The following is a 16,717-nucleotide window of genomic DNA, read 5'->3' on the forward strand; positions in this document are numbered from 1 at the left end:
GTAATACAATTGATAAAGCCATAAAGTGTAAGCTCCTGCTTGTTGTAACCCCCTTTATAATGTCTCCCTGCAGTGACGTGAAAGGTGACTCCTGACAAATAGCCATGGCTGTGTGATGTTCAGAACTTGACTCCATCTTAAAATAATCCCTTACCTTTGTTTCCATTTGTAGACTTTATGGTCTTTGTTTTTGGCACAGGTCTATCTGGTTGATATGTTTACCTTGTGTTCATTCTTACAATATTGTTCCAGTTATTTTATTCCAGTTAACATTTTACGTACTTCATGAACACTTTGTACACTTAAGCTTAATTGATATTGGACCGGCATTGTTTTCCTGTGTTTCCCTTCATACATTTAGATTATTAATTAGTACCCATCACTCACACTTGTGTCCTCTTATAAAAACTGACACAAGTTCTACCCAAGCTCAGGGAATGTTTAATCAAATAGAAATTTTAAAAATCCACAAATTTACTAACAGAAGTAGCAAATGAAAGTAAAAATGGGAATAAAAATATGGAGAGGCCTGAAAAAATCAATTAAAAGCTACATATTTGATACAGTTAGGAAATCCATTCCCGGATGGGTTTATCCATTTCCGGGAATTCAGAAATCCCGCATATCATTTCCGGGAATCCCGGGCTCCCGGGATGACATAGTGCACGGGCATCTCACATGTGAACGGTTTTAGAATGACCGACACTTATTTTTAATAAAACTACTGCAATATGTTGACACCAATAAAAGACTAACCTTATCTACAAACAGTTCATGCTGTCATATAAGTACATGTATCTAGTTCAGGGGTGCCCATATTTTTTCAGCTTGTGAGCTACTTTTAAAATGACCAGGTTGAAATGATCTACCTACATTAAAAATGATATATATATATATATATACTGCTCAAAAGAATTAAAGGAACACTTTTTAATCAGAGTATAGCATCAAGTCAATGAAACTTCTGGGATATTGATTTCGTCAGTTAAGTATCACAGGGGGTTGTTAATCAGTTTCAGCTGCTGTGGTGTTAATGAAATTAACAACAGGTGCACTAGAGGGGCAACAATGAGATGACCCCCAAAACAGGAATGGTTTAACAGGTGGAGGCCACTGACATTTTTCCCTCCTCATCTTTTCTGACTGTTTCTTTACTAGTTTTGCATTTCACTATGGTCAGTGTAACTACTGGTAGCATGAGGCGAAACCTGGACCCTACAGAGGTTGCACAGGAAATCCAACTTCTCCAGGATGGCACATCAATGTGTGTCATTGCCAGAAGGTTTGCAGTGTCTCCCAGCACTGTCTCAAGGGCATGGAGGAGATTCCAGCAGACAGGCAGTTAGTCTAGGAGAGCTGGACAAGACCATAGAAGGTCCTTAACCCATCAGCAGGACTGGTATCTGCTCCTTTGGACAAGGACAAACAGGATGAGCATTTCCAGAGCTGTACAAAATGACCTCCAGCAGGCCACTGGTGTGAATGTCTCTGACCAAACAATCAGAAACAGACTTCTTGAGGGTGGTCTGAGGGCCCAACGCCCTCTAGTGGGCCCTGTGCTCACAACCCAGCGCAGTGGAGCTCGATCGGCATTTACCATAGAATACCAGAATTGTCAGGTCCACCAATGGCAATTGAAACAATTGAATGGCCTTCACGATCCCCTGACTTAAACCCAATAGAACATCTGTGGGACATTATGTTTCGGTCCATTAGGCGCCAGGTTGCTCCTCAGACTGTACAACAGCTCAGGGATGCCCTCATACAGATCTGGGAGGAAATGCCACAAGACACCATCCGTCGTCTCATTAGGAGCATGCCCCGACGTTGTCAAGCATGCATACAAGCTCGTGGGGGCCACACAAGATACTGAAAAGCATTTTGAGTAGCAGAAATGAATTTTTGAAAAATGGACTAGCCTGCCACATCTTCATTTCACTCTGATTTTAGGGTGTCTACACAATTGAGCCCTCTGTAGGCAGAAAACTTTTATTTCCATTAAAAGACTTGGCATCCTTTTGTTCCTAAGACATTGCCCTGTCGTTATTTGTATAGATATCCAACTTCATATTGAGATCTGATGTATCTAATGTGTTTCTTTTAAGTGTTCCTTTAATTTTTGTGAGCAGTGTATATATATATATATATATATATATATATATATATATATATATATATATATATATATATATAGCATAGTTTTACTGTCAAATAATGCAAAGAGTACATGTTTCGACTTTACGTTGCGCCACGATGTGTGGTTCGTTTATTTGACAGCATGTACATTGGTGTAATTACATTCATGGCATTCGTAGTCTGAATCACAATCTGATTGTATGGGTGGTTACCAACTAGGTAACGCTTGTGTCGGCAAACATCCGCCACGGTGCCCTCTTCAGTTGCGAGAAGCAGATCATAGAATGTTACAAAGTTTTACTGTTGAATAATGCAAAGAATACGTGACACGTGTTTCGCCCTAATTCTGGGCTCATCAGGCGTACACACTCACTGCACGTCAGCGTCAGAGGCGAAGTCACGGCATGTGGTTCATTTATTTGACAGCATGTAGATCGGTGTAATTACATTCATGGCATTCGTAGTCTGAATCACAATCTGATTGTATGAGTGCATGTGGGATGATCAGTGTGTTAGAAGGAAAGAGATCTCAGACTGGCTGCACTGTATGTCAATCAAGTGGCAAATGCCATAGGGAGGATATATGATAGACTAACGTTTAAAAAAAAAATTTTTGAATGCAACGCGATCTTCCTGATCAGATACTGAAACACTTGTTCTAAACAACGCCCGCGCTTGCCATTGCTCTGAAACACCGCCATTTCATCTTTTACTGATGCATCCAGTTTCTTGTCATCATTCTGTGATGGCAAGTTTCTTGGCACAGATTATGTGGATGCAACAGACTGATGCATTGCAATTTCAATTTGCTGTTCAAAGCTGTTTTCTGACAGACGTCAATGAAGTCTGCCTTGTCCCGGCATTTGTGAGCTGCCGAGTGCAGACTCCTCCCAGTCCACTGTACTCAGTCTTAGTCAGAGCCGGGAGACTGATGATTGCTGCTGGTTGACTGAATCAATCTGTAAAACACTATACCGTGGGCCAAAAAACGGTGCCACTTAATTATTTTCAACTACGTATAACTCTGTTATTTCTTGATCGATTTTTACACTTTTACACGCTATATATGTGAGCTTGGCCATTCCCGGTTCCCCGGGAATTACAGCAGTTTCATTCCTGGGAATGTGGGAATGAAAAATGTCCAGGAATCCCAGGCTCCCAATTCCCTAGATACTGTACAATAACAAAATGTAAATAGTAAACTCAAACAGAAACTAACTAAGAAATCTAAATTAAAGAAGAAGAAACTCAAAAAAGAGAAACAGTAATCAAATCTGGAAATTCTACATCTAACTCTCAAACTCCTAAAGTCAGACTCATAATTACAAAACAAAATATTCAGAGGACTAAACTAAGCATTTGGACTAAAGAGCTTCCTGTTTTCCCATTTTGGGATGCTTGTCTAGTTGTTTTATTGTGGTTATTTCTTTTGTTATATCACCACCATTTTGTTTTTGAGATTGTCGCCATTTTGTATTATTTTTTGTGGCAGCAGCTGTATTGTTTATGGCAATGGATGTGACATATGATTACAAGGTTGTCGTGATCAGATTTTTTAGTTTAGATTTTTTATAAATTCCTCTTTAGGGAGCTGCAGGGTCAAGGATTCCTGTGGGCGCCTCTATTTTTGTGCTACTTACAATATAAGTAATGATCTCCCACAATGCCATTTTTTTCTTATGGGCACTGCCATTTTCAGGGGGTTTTGTTGATGATTGCTATACCATTGCCCGGCGAGGTCCACCCGGTACAGTGTGGCACATAATCTATCTAGGTCCAAGGGTATAAATATTAAGCTACCTAGTAGTCATTGATTGCATTAAGCTCAAACCTTTAAACTATAAAAAAGCCCTTGGTTAACAAATTCTAGCTCCATTTTTTGACTATGATTTAAAATCACAATTTTGGTGCTGGATACTTTTGTGTTTATTGATTTTCAAATCCCTTTAACCTCTATTTAATACCATTTTTTTCACATGCACGCATCCTTGGTCATTCTGTTTGTTTTTTCTAGTGAAATACTCAGACAAAGGAGAAAGATTTTGAGCAAAATTTGGAGCGACTTTTTGTGTAAAATGTGTCAGAACTGTTGTCATGATTAGGAAGCTCAAACTATACAGAGCATTGCAGTATTTCAGTGTGTTCAATATGAGAGGAGGACCAGGGATGATTAGACAATTAAGGAAATACAATTGAGTTATTTTATTCATCAATTAATTGATTATAATCGATTAAACCATAGTTACGCTATTACTACAAATATAAAACCAAACACAAACTGAGTTATGATTTGGCCAGGGTTCCTTTTCTGTCTAATGTTTATATTCCTCTTTTTTGTCTCTTTCACTCATTTTTTCAGTTTGAATTAATTAGTATGGTTATTGCTTTTAATATTGTATCATTTAGTTGATATGTTATGTTTAAAAATATTTATATATTGTTTCTTTACATGTCTTTATGTTCACTATGTTTGGTGGGTGGTTCCCCAAGAGGTGGGGTCACCTCTCCATCACTGTGGCGCCTTAAGGGAGATGCCATTCATCAAAAGTGCTTGGTGGTTTGGTTTGGATGACTTGCTTCTTTGTATCTGCTGTTCTTGCGACTTCTGCTAATACTTCAGGGATTGTAATTTCAGTTTTTTTTGTATTGGCACTTGTTTGCCGACTTTTTGATATTTTTTGAGTATTTTTGTAGTTTTTGTTAATAAATCCTCTTTTATAAAGCTTCTGTTGGAAATTGCACCTGTACAACCCACAGTCTCACAGTGCTCCCTCATGTGAGCAACTACCCTCAAATTTTGAAATATTTGAGACTATCTTTTAAATTTTGAACTTTAAAAGCCTCTTCTCCATTTTAAGGCCTGAAGCGCTACCATAAGGTGTGACCTCTTGTTTCCTGTGAGTGTATCCAGCAGGAGACGTGCGCTCCCTGGGAATCTGTTGTTAGAGATTATTGCATTTACTAAACCAACGTTCTAAACATATATATTTTTAAATAAATATTATATTCTTGCCTAGTGATACAGCAGTTAAGTGTAAGATAAAAAAAGGAAAATTACACTACAGAAAGGACACACTTAACTTCTTTTAATATCGGCTAGACACTCACAATAATACAATTTCAAAGGAGGGTTCTTGTCAAAGCTTGCATTCATGGGGCTCCTTGGTCACTTCAGCATTTTTCCATGGTACGGGCAGGAGCAATGTCGTCCGTAGGTGAGCTCTAATGTTCATTGCAGTTGCCAGAGCTTTACAGTATACATTTCTCATGGTTGTTGGTTGCAAAATCAAAAATGCACTTGCCTAACATGGGCTACAGTCTTTTGCTGGCATAAGTTAACTGGAAACATACTGACCCCAACTCTCTCTTCTGTTTCTTTTTCTGGTTTCTTTGTGGTGGCGGCCTGCGCCACCACCACCTACTCAAAGCATCATGATGCACCAACATTGATGGACTGAAAGCCAGAAGTCTACGTGACCATCATCATCAGGTCCTTCCATGAAAACCCTAAATACAAAGAGGACTGTTTGACTTATGTTAGGTAGATTGCCCAGAGGGGACTGGGCGGTCTCTTGGTCTGGAACCCCTACAGATTTTATTTTTTTCTCCAGCCTTTGGAGTTTTTTTTTGTTTTTTCTGTCCACCCTGGCCATCGGACCTTACTCTTATTCGATGTTAATTAATGTTGACTTATGTTTATTTTTTATTGTGTCTTCTATTTTTCTATTCATTTTGTAAAGCACTTTGAGCTACATTTTTTTGTATGAATATGTGCTATATAAATAAATGATTGATTGATTGAAATAGCACACAGTAAGTGTTGACCATAACGTGACCATCAGACCAAGGGTTATACCTGCCCTCTTTTAATAGCCTGCCTCTTCCCATCGCCCTGTCAGGTTGCCTACATGGCAGTAACTTTTTCTCCCTGTCATCTGGTTTGCATAGTTTAGTTGTTTTCCTCATGCTCTTAGTAAAATAATGTTCTATGGAATAGACCTCACAGATCACAGCGGCACAATTCAAACCTTTGGCTACAATGGGCTCTTTTGGTGTCAGAATCATAACAGACGGGACAATTGTGTAAGGAGTATGACACATATAAGGAAAAATGTAAACATGGGTGAGGCTAAAATGAGCACAGAAAAACATAATTCTGTTATCCCATACAGATCACTAATCTGTGATGGCCCTTTGGAGAAACCCAAAAATGTAATCTGTCAGGTGCTTGTGACAGCAGAAACAGGATCAAGGAGAATTTAGTTTGTTTTGATCACAGCCTGAAATGAGCTGATAATTGTCAGAGTGGCTGGAATGAATCAAGTAGTCACCATACCCAGATAGAGTTTGTCACACAGGCAAAGTTTTTTTGAAAAAATATCAGGATTCCTTCTGGACTAATATTTTCACTTATTTCTGAAAATGGGAGGATAGTGATTTCATTTGAAAGTTAAACTAATGAAGTGTAGTAGTTTATATTTTTGGTTAGTTAGATGAATAGTTAAAACATCTTTGTACAATTACTTTTCCCCTTACTCATTCTTCAGGTCATAAGAAGAAAGGTGAGTTTTGTACTATACATACAAGCCATATTGTCTAATTGGAGCAAAACAAATGACCCACTGACAAGCATTTGGTTAGACAAAAGAAACAAGACATCAAAAATGGGACGTAAGAAGTGCAGGACAGTCTGAGGAAAAGAAAGAAGGAGGGAAAGAGGAGATTTTCCTTTTGGCTATCAGAGGCCTCCTTTAACAGGCAAGTCACTTGACTCAACTTCACTTTTCCGAGTTACTCTGTTTAGACTGCAGTGAGTGACAGTATTTACAATTCTTCCTTAGTCTGGCAAATGAGTGTTTTCAATTAGGATGGCCCAGGAATGTTGTAATGTTTTATTTTATTAAACTGTCTTATTTATAAAGACTGAAGCGTACTATCCTGTTAAACATCATATTTGTTAAAAAGGATAATCTTGTCACTTTTTGGATGGCTAACCAAATTTTTTACATCAAGTCTCTTTGTTTCCTCCTAAATGAAAATATTTAAAGTAATAGAAATATTTCGCGAGAGCCAGTTCTTTGTATTTTTACAATGTGGCTAGATATCCTCTTTGGCAACCTTCACAAAATACATATACTAAAAACTGGATTAAATGAAAACCCCTTCTTGTTTCTCTGTGCCATCCACTCTGGCACACAACCAAGGAAGAACACATGGTGCAAAAAAAAAAAAAAAAAAGAAAAAAAACAAGAAAGCTGATCGGCCAGAAGGAGATGGATTTCTTCTCTCTAAAGTGAGATGCCAAGCTTTTTTGCTTACTGTAATGCAATTCTCGTATCTCACCTACACTCTTTGGTCCTATTTAGTTAACGTTTATTTAAATAATGGCTGTCTTTATTGTAGTGGATATAATGATCAGCATTCAAGTATGCAGTGTAGTCATAAAGGCAGTAAATAAAAAGATTTAACTTAAATAACAAATGGCAGATTAAAGAGTGGACAATAAGGTTTTGAATGAATTATGGGAGAAGTTCCTTCAGCCTGCCTCTCCTTCATCCGCTGGCTGCCCTTCCTAACTACAGTGAGCTTCATCTGCCAAGACTGCAGACAATGTGACCTCCTATAAAGGACGACTCTGGAACAGGAGAAATTAAGATCAGGGTCACCCCAAGATGGCCTCAGGCTGAGCTGCCTCATTGCGGCTGTCATGGTGGAGATCACTGAACTGCATAATTTAAAGATACAAGAACAACAAATACACTTAGAATTCTTAGAGTGCTCACCAGAGAAATCCTGGGGGGAGAGGTGACCGATAAAACACAAACAGAACAAATGCCCTTTTTGGACATACTGTATTCAGAATGGCTTCCAGTTGTCACTTGCGTGGGGCACACCGCTTCATATATTCACCAAAGGACAAACATTATTTCTGTCACCTACTGTAGAATGAATTCTTTGCAGTTTCTTTCCTTGGCTGCATGGATGACAGCACAAGTCCCCCTTTCACTTATGTCTAACTCTTTGTAATACAGTCATTTACACCATGCTCCATGCTGAATGTCACTTACAACACTAACATTTATGTGTTATGTATTAATAATCAATTGTTTTAAGATGAGAGGTTGGCTTGGAAATAAATCACATTTTTATATTCTTCAGTTTTGATCTTCACCCTTGTTACAAAAAATCGCCTCATTGGGGGTACGTCTGTGCAGAGAAAGTATGACACTATGAGTGAACAAATGAAACTGTCAATATTTAATGATAACTGACATTCTCATTGAACTCTGAAGGCAGATTGGTGATGAAACCCTCCCAAGGGCCAATTGGAGTAAGTAATTTAAGAATGTCATAGGGGTATTAGTCAAATAAATACTGAAGAAACATCTGTATAATGCCACAAGAGCAAATGAAAGTACTGCGAGATAAAAAAAAAGAATTGTAACTAAGGGGACAGAAGATCAAAGTAATAAAACCTCAAACAACACCCAAACATGTAGTCAAAAAGCAAAGAAAGAAAGTGATCAGGAAAAACAGAAATCACAAGAGAACTTTGAAGTTAGTTTTGGTTTTGTTTGGGAGATCCACAAACTTGGTTCTCATGTGGCTGACTTTATACCCTATGACCCTTAATGTCACTTCCTTTGTGACCTCCCTCATAGCCAGTAGCAACAGCAGTGCAATAAGTAAACACTAACTTGAAAACTGTGAACAAATTATTAAATCCTGATGAAAAAGAAGCCCGTCATGACAACCTAGGAATACTCCTTAATGATTGTAAGATCTGAAGAAAACATTTAGATAAAAAAAATCTCTTACTGTTGTTTTATTTATTTTAAAAATATTAGTTAGATGAGTGTCTTCTGAATGCTGGAGATACACGAACAAGCTCTGGAAGGTAAAGGCAACTAACCCATTTATGAGTCAATATGCCAAAAAGAAGATTTCCAAGATTAAGTCTAAACTGACCTGGGGCCTCATGTATAACGCCGTGCGTAGAACTCGCACTATAACATGGCGTAAGCACAAAAGCTGAAATGTGCTTACGCACAGAAAAATCCAGATGCAGGAATCTGTGCGCATCAACTTCCACGTTCTTCCGCTACATAAATCCCGATCAGCGTGAAAACTAGCGCTCGTGCATGCGCTTTATGTAACACACCAACTCCTCCCAGAATTACGCCTATTTGAATATGCAAATCAATATAAATCGCCCTTAAACTCAGCCATCTGTGAAAAGACAATGGGAAAAGCATGGGGGAAAATATAAGAATTTCAGCAAATACCAAGTGGAGGCAAAGGAAAAACATACTATTTGTTCAAATAAACCGTGGTATAATCAACAAAATGAAGTTGATTGAGTGACATAGCGTGTTGGAGAAACTTGAAAGCTCACATTCACAAAATCGCACAGTGCCGGAAATAAAAAAGAAGTCACATATCAAAGTCGCTGTGAAAAGAAGAGTTGTAAGCCCACTGTCTGAGTGTCATATGAAAGTTTATTAGGGTACAGAGAAAAAAGGCACACGGTGGGGAAAAAGCACGAAATGTCTACTTCAATCTCGAAATTTCCACTTTAATCACGTAGTTTATTTTATCATTAAAGTAGAACATCATAAATGTCATCTTAAAATCGTTTAATTAACCAGTTTTTTAAATCACATCGTAATTAAAGTAGCACATTAAATGCTTTGTTTTGTATGTGATTTTCTATGTGCTCTATGTGTGTGAATCACTACTTGTTTCTTAAACCGGCTCTCTTCCTCCAACTGGACACAGAGTCCATTACATTCGTGATTTTACAGCTCTCTGAATAACTAAAATACTGAGATATATACGTGATATCTTTTTCATGATGATAGGATTTAAAGCACGTTATTAAACATAGGTTTCATGGCGCAGTGATAGTGTGCGACCTTCGATGAAATAATTTATTGCAGCAGTACTCAGAGGCGGCTCTAGGCTTGTGGTCGCTCTGGGCAGAGAAAGAATTGGTGGCCCCTTCACCCACCGATGTCAATATGGTATCTTATGCACGGTGGATGGCCACGTCCGTTGCAGACACTGCATAGCCGCCTCGTGCTCATGACACAAGTGTTTAACTTTTGTCGAAATTTGTTGCTGCGTTTTTAGCTGTGTTGTTATTTTCTCTTTCTGTTTTATATTCAATATATATTGGCGTGGCCGCCCCCGCAGTCCTTGTTTTTCTTTCTCCAAGTAACCGATCGCCACACAATCAGCTCTCTAACAGAAGTTAAGCCATCTGTAAGCTTAGTGCTGATTCTTCAAAATGTTTAAGGAACACTGAAATATCTTCGTAGTACATGTTTAATTACTCTATCCTTCATGCCAGTCCCAGTGAAGAATATAGATTATTTAAATGAAAACCATAAAAGTTTTATCTGTATAATATAATAAACATATTTTACTGCATTTCATCTTAAAAATTATATCGTCATCATATGTAATTACGTGCTTTATAAAGTGGCTCATGTTGTGCGATATTATAACTGTAGTGCAAGTTTACAGTGGGGTGATTGTACTTATAAGTACAAACCGTTCTACAAGGAGCAATTGATTGAGTGCATTTAAAGTTCTTGGGATTAAACTGTTTCTGAACCGCGAGGTCCGTACAGGAAAGGCTTTAAAACATTTTGCAGTGGCAGAGACAGCATGTGCTTAATGCCGTATACCGATAATTCTCTTTCCGATCAGCTGCTGCTGTGATTCACACTCAGATACAGTGATATAAATACTCTGAGTGGTGCAGTGAGAGAAATATGGAAAAAGATGATCCGCTGTGGAAACTCCTAACGGGAGCAGCTGAAAGAAGAAGGTGCAGTGAGAGAAACAACGTTAAAGCAGTTATGGTATTTGGAATACTATGGCTGTTCCCTGGACCATTATATTGTTATGAGTTAATTACAATCAGATGCATTACACTAATAAACAATATGCGGTTAGTTTCAGTGTATTTATAAAGCCTGCTTTGACGCTGGGTGCCACCAGTCTGCAAAACCGAGCGGAGAACTTGCGTACGACAAGGCATGAGGTACCGTGGAAAAGTGCGTGGCTTTACGCCAAGTGTAGGTTTTATACATCGCGATTTGAACGTGGAAACGGGAGTAAGCAACATTTCTGTGCGTACGCACCGTTTATACATGAGGCCCCTGGAAACCAGTTTAGGGATGTGAGGACTGGAGTTGTATAATTGTGCTTTTTAGTCCTAGCAATGAAGAGATTACTGTTTTAAATGTATTCTCTAGACACTTGAAAGAATGAGTGAACTTTCTGATAAGAAACTTATGATTAATTATTGTGTGGTGTGTGTTTTTATTTCGGTGTTTTATTCATTGTTGTTTTTATTTTTTATTTTTCTTTTCAGGTTGGTTGCCATGGACATGGTGTATTGAAAGGCAACATGGCACTCATCTGTGCAGTTTGTAGCTTCGGGAGCATTACATGATAAAAGAAGGTGGCGTGCACAGTGATGTGTCCAAACGTTGACAGAAACAGTGAGAAGACTTTAGTGAGAGACCACAGGGCTCAGAAAACCTTCACATCACCAGGCTGAAGTGACTCAAATCCAATTTTTCGCCTTAATGTGACACAAATCTGATGCTTTTAGGGCTGTGTTTTCAAGTCAGATCCGAGTCACTTTCATATGTGATCCTAGATGAGATACATATCTGATTCGTGGCCATGTGGTCGTGTTTTTTTGCCCATACGCATCGACTGGGTGCTGTTGTCATCAGCCAGCACTGGCAGTGCAGCAAAACAACAATGGAGGAGAGCCACATCTGTGACAATTGTTTACGGTCCCACTATTGCTAGCTTCTTTCCCACGCATCTCTTGGTTCACTAGTGCCAGCAATAGCAGTGAAAATGGCAAAAGCTAGCTGTCAGGCTTTTTTTCACCTTCTTGACTTAATCACGAACTGTTTGCTGTCGTCCAGGCAAAACGCGATGCATACAGTAGATACACGTGTGTGTAAGCGTGTAAGTTTTTGAAGAGGAAGGAACGCAGTAGTCCGAAGGAGGAATAGGAATTGAGAAAAGCAGTGTGGGGGTGTATGGGAGGCCGCAGGCAGCGTGGGGAAGGGTTTGGAAGAGGACGAATAGGAATCGAGAAATGCCGTGTCGGCTCCATGTTGACGGGACCGATTTTGAAGTAGAAGCAGGACGAACCAGAAGAGAAATATATATAAGAGATATTTAATTAATACGCATGCTCTCACTGTACTTTATACACCTTTTTTTCTTCATTGTTGACTTAACACAATGCTTTTTTCCTTGTATTTATAAATTTTGTTACATATTAACTATGAATCCAGCCACAGGGAATGCACAAACCAGTGTGTTTCTTAACGCTGGTCCCAAACCCAGATAAATGTCAGGAAGGGCATCCAGTGTAAAATTTTGCCAAATCAATATGTGGACAACAAAGATGATCCACTGTGGCAGCCCCTAATGGGAGCAGCCGAAAGAAGAAGTAGCTTTTCAAAATTCCATATTATAAAAAACAATTTTTAATTTGATCAATTTCAAAGAGAGACAAAGCACATTTTTGAAAGTATGGTAACACAGAATGTGGTGATATAAATCTTATAAATACATTTTTTGAGCTAATGGCTAACCAAGCAAACTCAAAATATTTTGAAATGGTTATACTTAGGTTTTCTATTGGAATGTGACAGTGTATTTATGGGAAGAAAAAAGTAGCCCACAGCCAGGAACCCTAAAACAAAGGGTTGCACTTTTGAATTTTAGACAATTTTCTTGGCCACTGTTTCAGGATAGAGGCAATTTCCTCATTGTGGGGTGCTTTCATTTTAACAAAGGAATTGGTTTAGCGATATTTTAGAGACAATCGCTTGTGTTATGCACATTTTGATTATTCGACTGCATGACTTTACATGGATTATGTGATACGAGTAACATGAGATTTGAACATGAATGTTGTGATATTGTTTGCTGTTCCCAGCGTTGGCCACCACCTGCTTACATTCAAGCATAAACTTTATTAGCTTCATTTGACATGAAAATATAAGATTACAAAGGTTTCTCATCATGTGCATGGGGGAAGTAGCATTTAAAAAAGATTTGAGTAGAATTTTCCTTTAAGGGAGAACAAAACCCTAAACCCCCAGGCCACCTCACACCCTCTCCTCGATTACAGTCTTGCAGACTTCAAGGGAGAAATGTCATTCTTAGATAGGGGTGCTTGAATTTCTAAAAGGCAAATGCTCAACATATTTTACTGGCACTTATGTAGATCTACTCATGCACTGCTTTGCAAATACATTAAGATCTGAAAGGGGACTACAAACAACTGATGAAAAACACAAAAAGAAATATTGTACTTGAGTGAACAACATAAACAAATGAAAATCTTAAATATCTAATAATGACAATACTATATTCGTGTTTCACATAATTCCAAATGATGACCCATTTCACTTCAAAAGAATATGCTTTTACTGTAAAGTTCTGATTTGCAATGACCATAAAAGGAAACCACATCCCTAGGAAAAGCAGAAATTTAGCTAATGCAGAAAAATTTTACTCATGGATATTTGTGTACAGCATGTTCAAGAGTAAGCAGATCCAGTGGCCTTATTATATTATTATTACTTATTTGATGCCTTTATCAAAGGTGACTTACAACATTTGAGACATTTTGTTTCCACCAATTGGAGCAGAAGCAGGTGATGTAACTTAGTCAGGGTCACACAGTGTCAGTATCAAAATCTGAACCCAAAACCTCAGGCTTTGAAGCTCTAGATCCACTGTCTTAACCAGTACAACATATTACCTGTCATTAATCCATCACAGCTGGTTAAAATATATAATACCAATACTATATACAGTAATTATCATGAATCACTTTTTAAATACCTCTGTTGTGACAGCACCATCATGAGGACAAAAAGGTCTCCAGAATGCCATATTTCAAGCTGCAGAAAGCAACCAACCACCTTCCTGTCTTGACATTCTGTATGCTAATGAGGTCACAAGGCTCTCCTGAGGGGGAGGGGTGTGGGGGTCTGTGCTCCAGTTAGTGCTGTGCTACTACTTATGGTAGCACCTGATATCATGTACCCTCAGATCTTTAGCCTGTGGCCTGTTTAGGCTATGGCACTGGCCTCCCTCAGAGTGTCAACAATATATTTAACGCTCTTTTAACATTTGTTCTGCTCCTCTGTTTGTTTTGAATTTTTAATTACTTTTAAGTTTCTTCTTATGGTAAGTGATTTAGTCAGTTTGACAGCTATTTAGCTTTTATAAAGCATTTTCAGTTTTTAGTTTGACTGCTTAATTATAGTATTGTTCTTCTTCTTTAATTGCCCTGTTTGTGTTCGTGCATACAGTATACCGTAGTAGTTTTTACATTTGTACATCTTTGGTTGATAGTTAACTTTCTAGTTATTTTCCTCATTTCTTGGTTTATTGATTTACTAGTCATGTTTATTTTCCTTGTTGGTATTTTTTTTTTTATTTTGTCAAAATTTATATTGTAAAGTACTAGGGGCTTTGCCCCCCTGCTCATTTCTCTCACCAACCCCCTACACCCCCCCAACACACCCCAAGGAGACATGGTCGCTCCTGCCAAAACCCCTCTTAAATAGTGATTCAAGAGGAAACAAATACAGTTTTTTTTTTTCTTTTTACCTCCTCTTTGCTCAGTCAGCTGCTGGCATGATGCGTGATCTGCATCTCGAACATTTCAAGGCCTGTACAGCAGTTGTCCTTTTGTCTCACTGCCTTGTCTCTCTTCTCCTCCAGACATCCTCAAACACTATTCAATCTCTTTTCGCTGTTCTATTATTTCACCAAGTTATAATTTCCGTTTGTTTGCGCTAATGCAATCTTTACTATCATTTTTTTGAGACTTTCAAATTTTCCTACTTTTTCCTCTACATGTGTATTGTGCCAATGTTTTTGAATTCTTTACGACGTTCTACTTTGTCTTCTACTCTTTGTCTTTTATTTCCGGCCCTCGGCGTGGTTAAATCTCTTGGCACAAAGTCTCGTCTCGTGGGACGTGAAAATGTCTATCTGAGAAAATCACGTCTTGTCTCTCTGAACAGGTCTCGTATCGTCCCAAGTTTTTTTTATATAATAGAGAGATCTTACATTAAACCTTTTAAATAATTTAGACCTACTTTAGATCTTCTTTGTGATTACTTTGAATGTGTTTTTTGAAGGTTTTTTTATATTTCCAGATGTTTGGGTATTATTTTCATTTCCTACCATGAACTTCCCAGCTATATTATAATCTGCTGTCAGTAAAGCTTATCTTGCCAGAAAAACTGAAGCAAGCTCTCCTTTCAATGTCTAGAATTTCCCAGTCCCAAACACGGCTGATTTCTCCAGTAAACCATCTTTCTTCTGTATTCATATGTAAACTTCTGGCCTGTACTCCAGGTTGTTTCCCAAACAATGGATGAGTGGCTCAGTGAAAGGTCCCACTGAGCAGCTCTGCAGGGTATAGTCTCTTTCGATATTTCATCATTAAAATTGTCATGTTTTTTTGAAATTGCCCATACCGTGAGACATTTCCTCTGTGGGCCCAGATCAAACATATATAGCTACAATGCTTACAATGATAAGCCTTGTATGTAAATCAGAGTGAAAGAGACCTAACCTCCCTAATTTATAAACTGAATAAAGAATGTCAATAAATACCTGTTTCAATAATTATTTCAAAATAACTTATTTTCCATCACTTGGACAAAATGTACATTCTAAGCGATTCTTGTCTATTGATGTTTGACATAGTAGCAGTAGTAGCTGTAGCAGTAGTAGTGCTATTAACATGTTATATGCTGTGACCACAAGGGGGAGCAAGTTAACCCCAAACCCAAGAAACAGTAACATCCAACTCGATTTTAGAATAAAGGATATTTATTCCAGAAAAGCACCTCTTCACAGTCTTTGCTCCAGTTATTAGACAAAACTATAAACAATCACAAAAATCCACTAATTCTTCCTCCTTACGTCCTCTGTTGAAAATTGTCCGCTGCCTCCCAACACTGACTCATTGATGCTTCTGGTACAATACACAATACAATACAGTTTATTTTTGTATAGCCCAAAATCACACAGGAAGTGCCGCAATGGGCTTTAACAGGCCCTGCCTTTTGACAGCCCCCAGCCTTGACTCTCTGAGAAGACAAGGAAAAACTCCCAATAAAACCTTGTAGGAAAATGGAAGAAACCTCGGGAAAGGCAGTTCAAAGAGAGACCCCTTTCCAGGTAGGTTGGGCGTGCAGTGGGTGTCAAAGGTAGGGGGTCAATACAATACAATACACAGAACAGAACAATTCCTTAAGACAGCATAATAATAAAAATTTTAGAAGTACGGTTTAACAGTAGATGATATGACATAATTAGGTTTGGAGGTTTGGTTTGGTACTATGCCATGTCTCCCTGGAAGCACTTCAAGGCCATAGAAGAAGTATGAAGATCCTCTGCTGGTCAATTTGCTTGTGTCATCGCACTGGCCTCCCATCCAGATAATGCAACATCCTCTGTCCTGGCTGGGAGGCCCATTCTCCTCCTACAATTTACAGACAAC

The sequence above is a fragment of the Polypterus senegalus genome, chromosome 8 (genome assembly GCF_016835505.1).
Source record: "Polypterus senegalus isolate Bchr_013 chromosome 8, ASM1683550v1, whole genome shotgun sequence".
NCBI classification, from domain to species: domain Eukaryota; kingdom Metazoa; phylum Chordata; class Cladistia; order Polypteriformes; family Polypteridae; genus Polypterus; species Polypterus senegalus.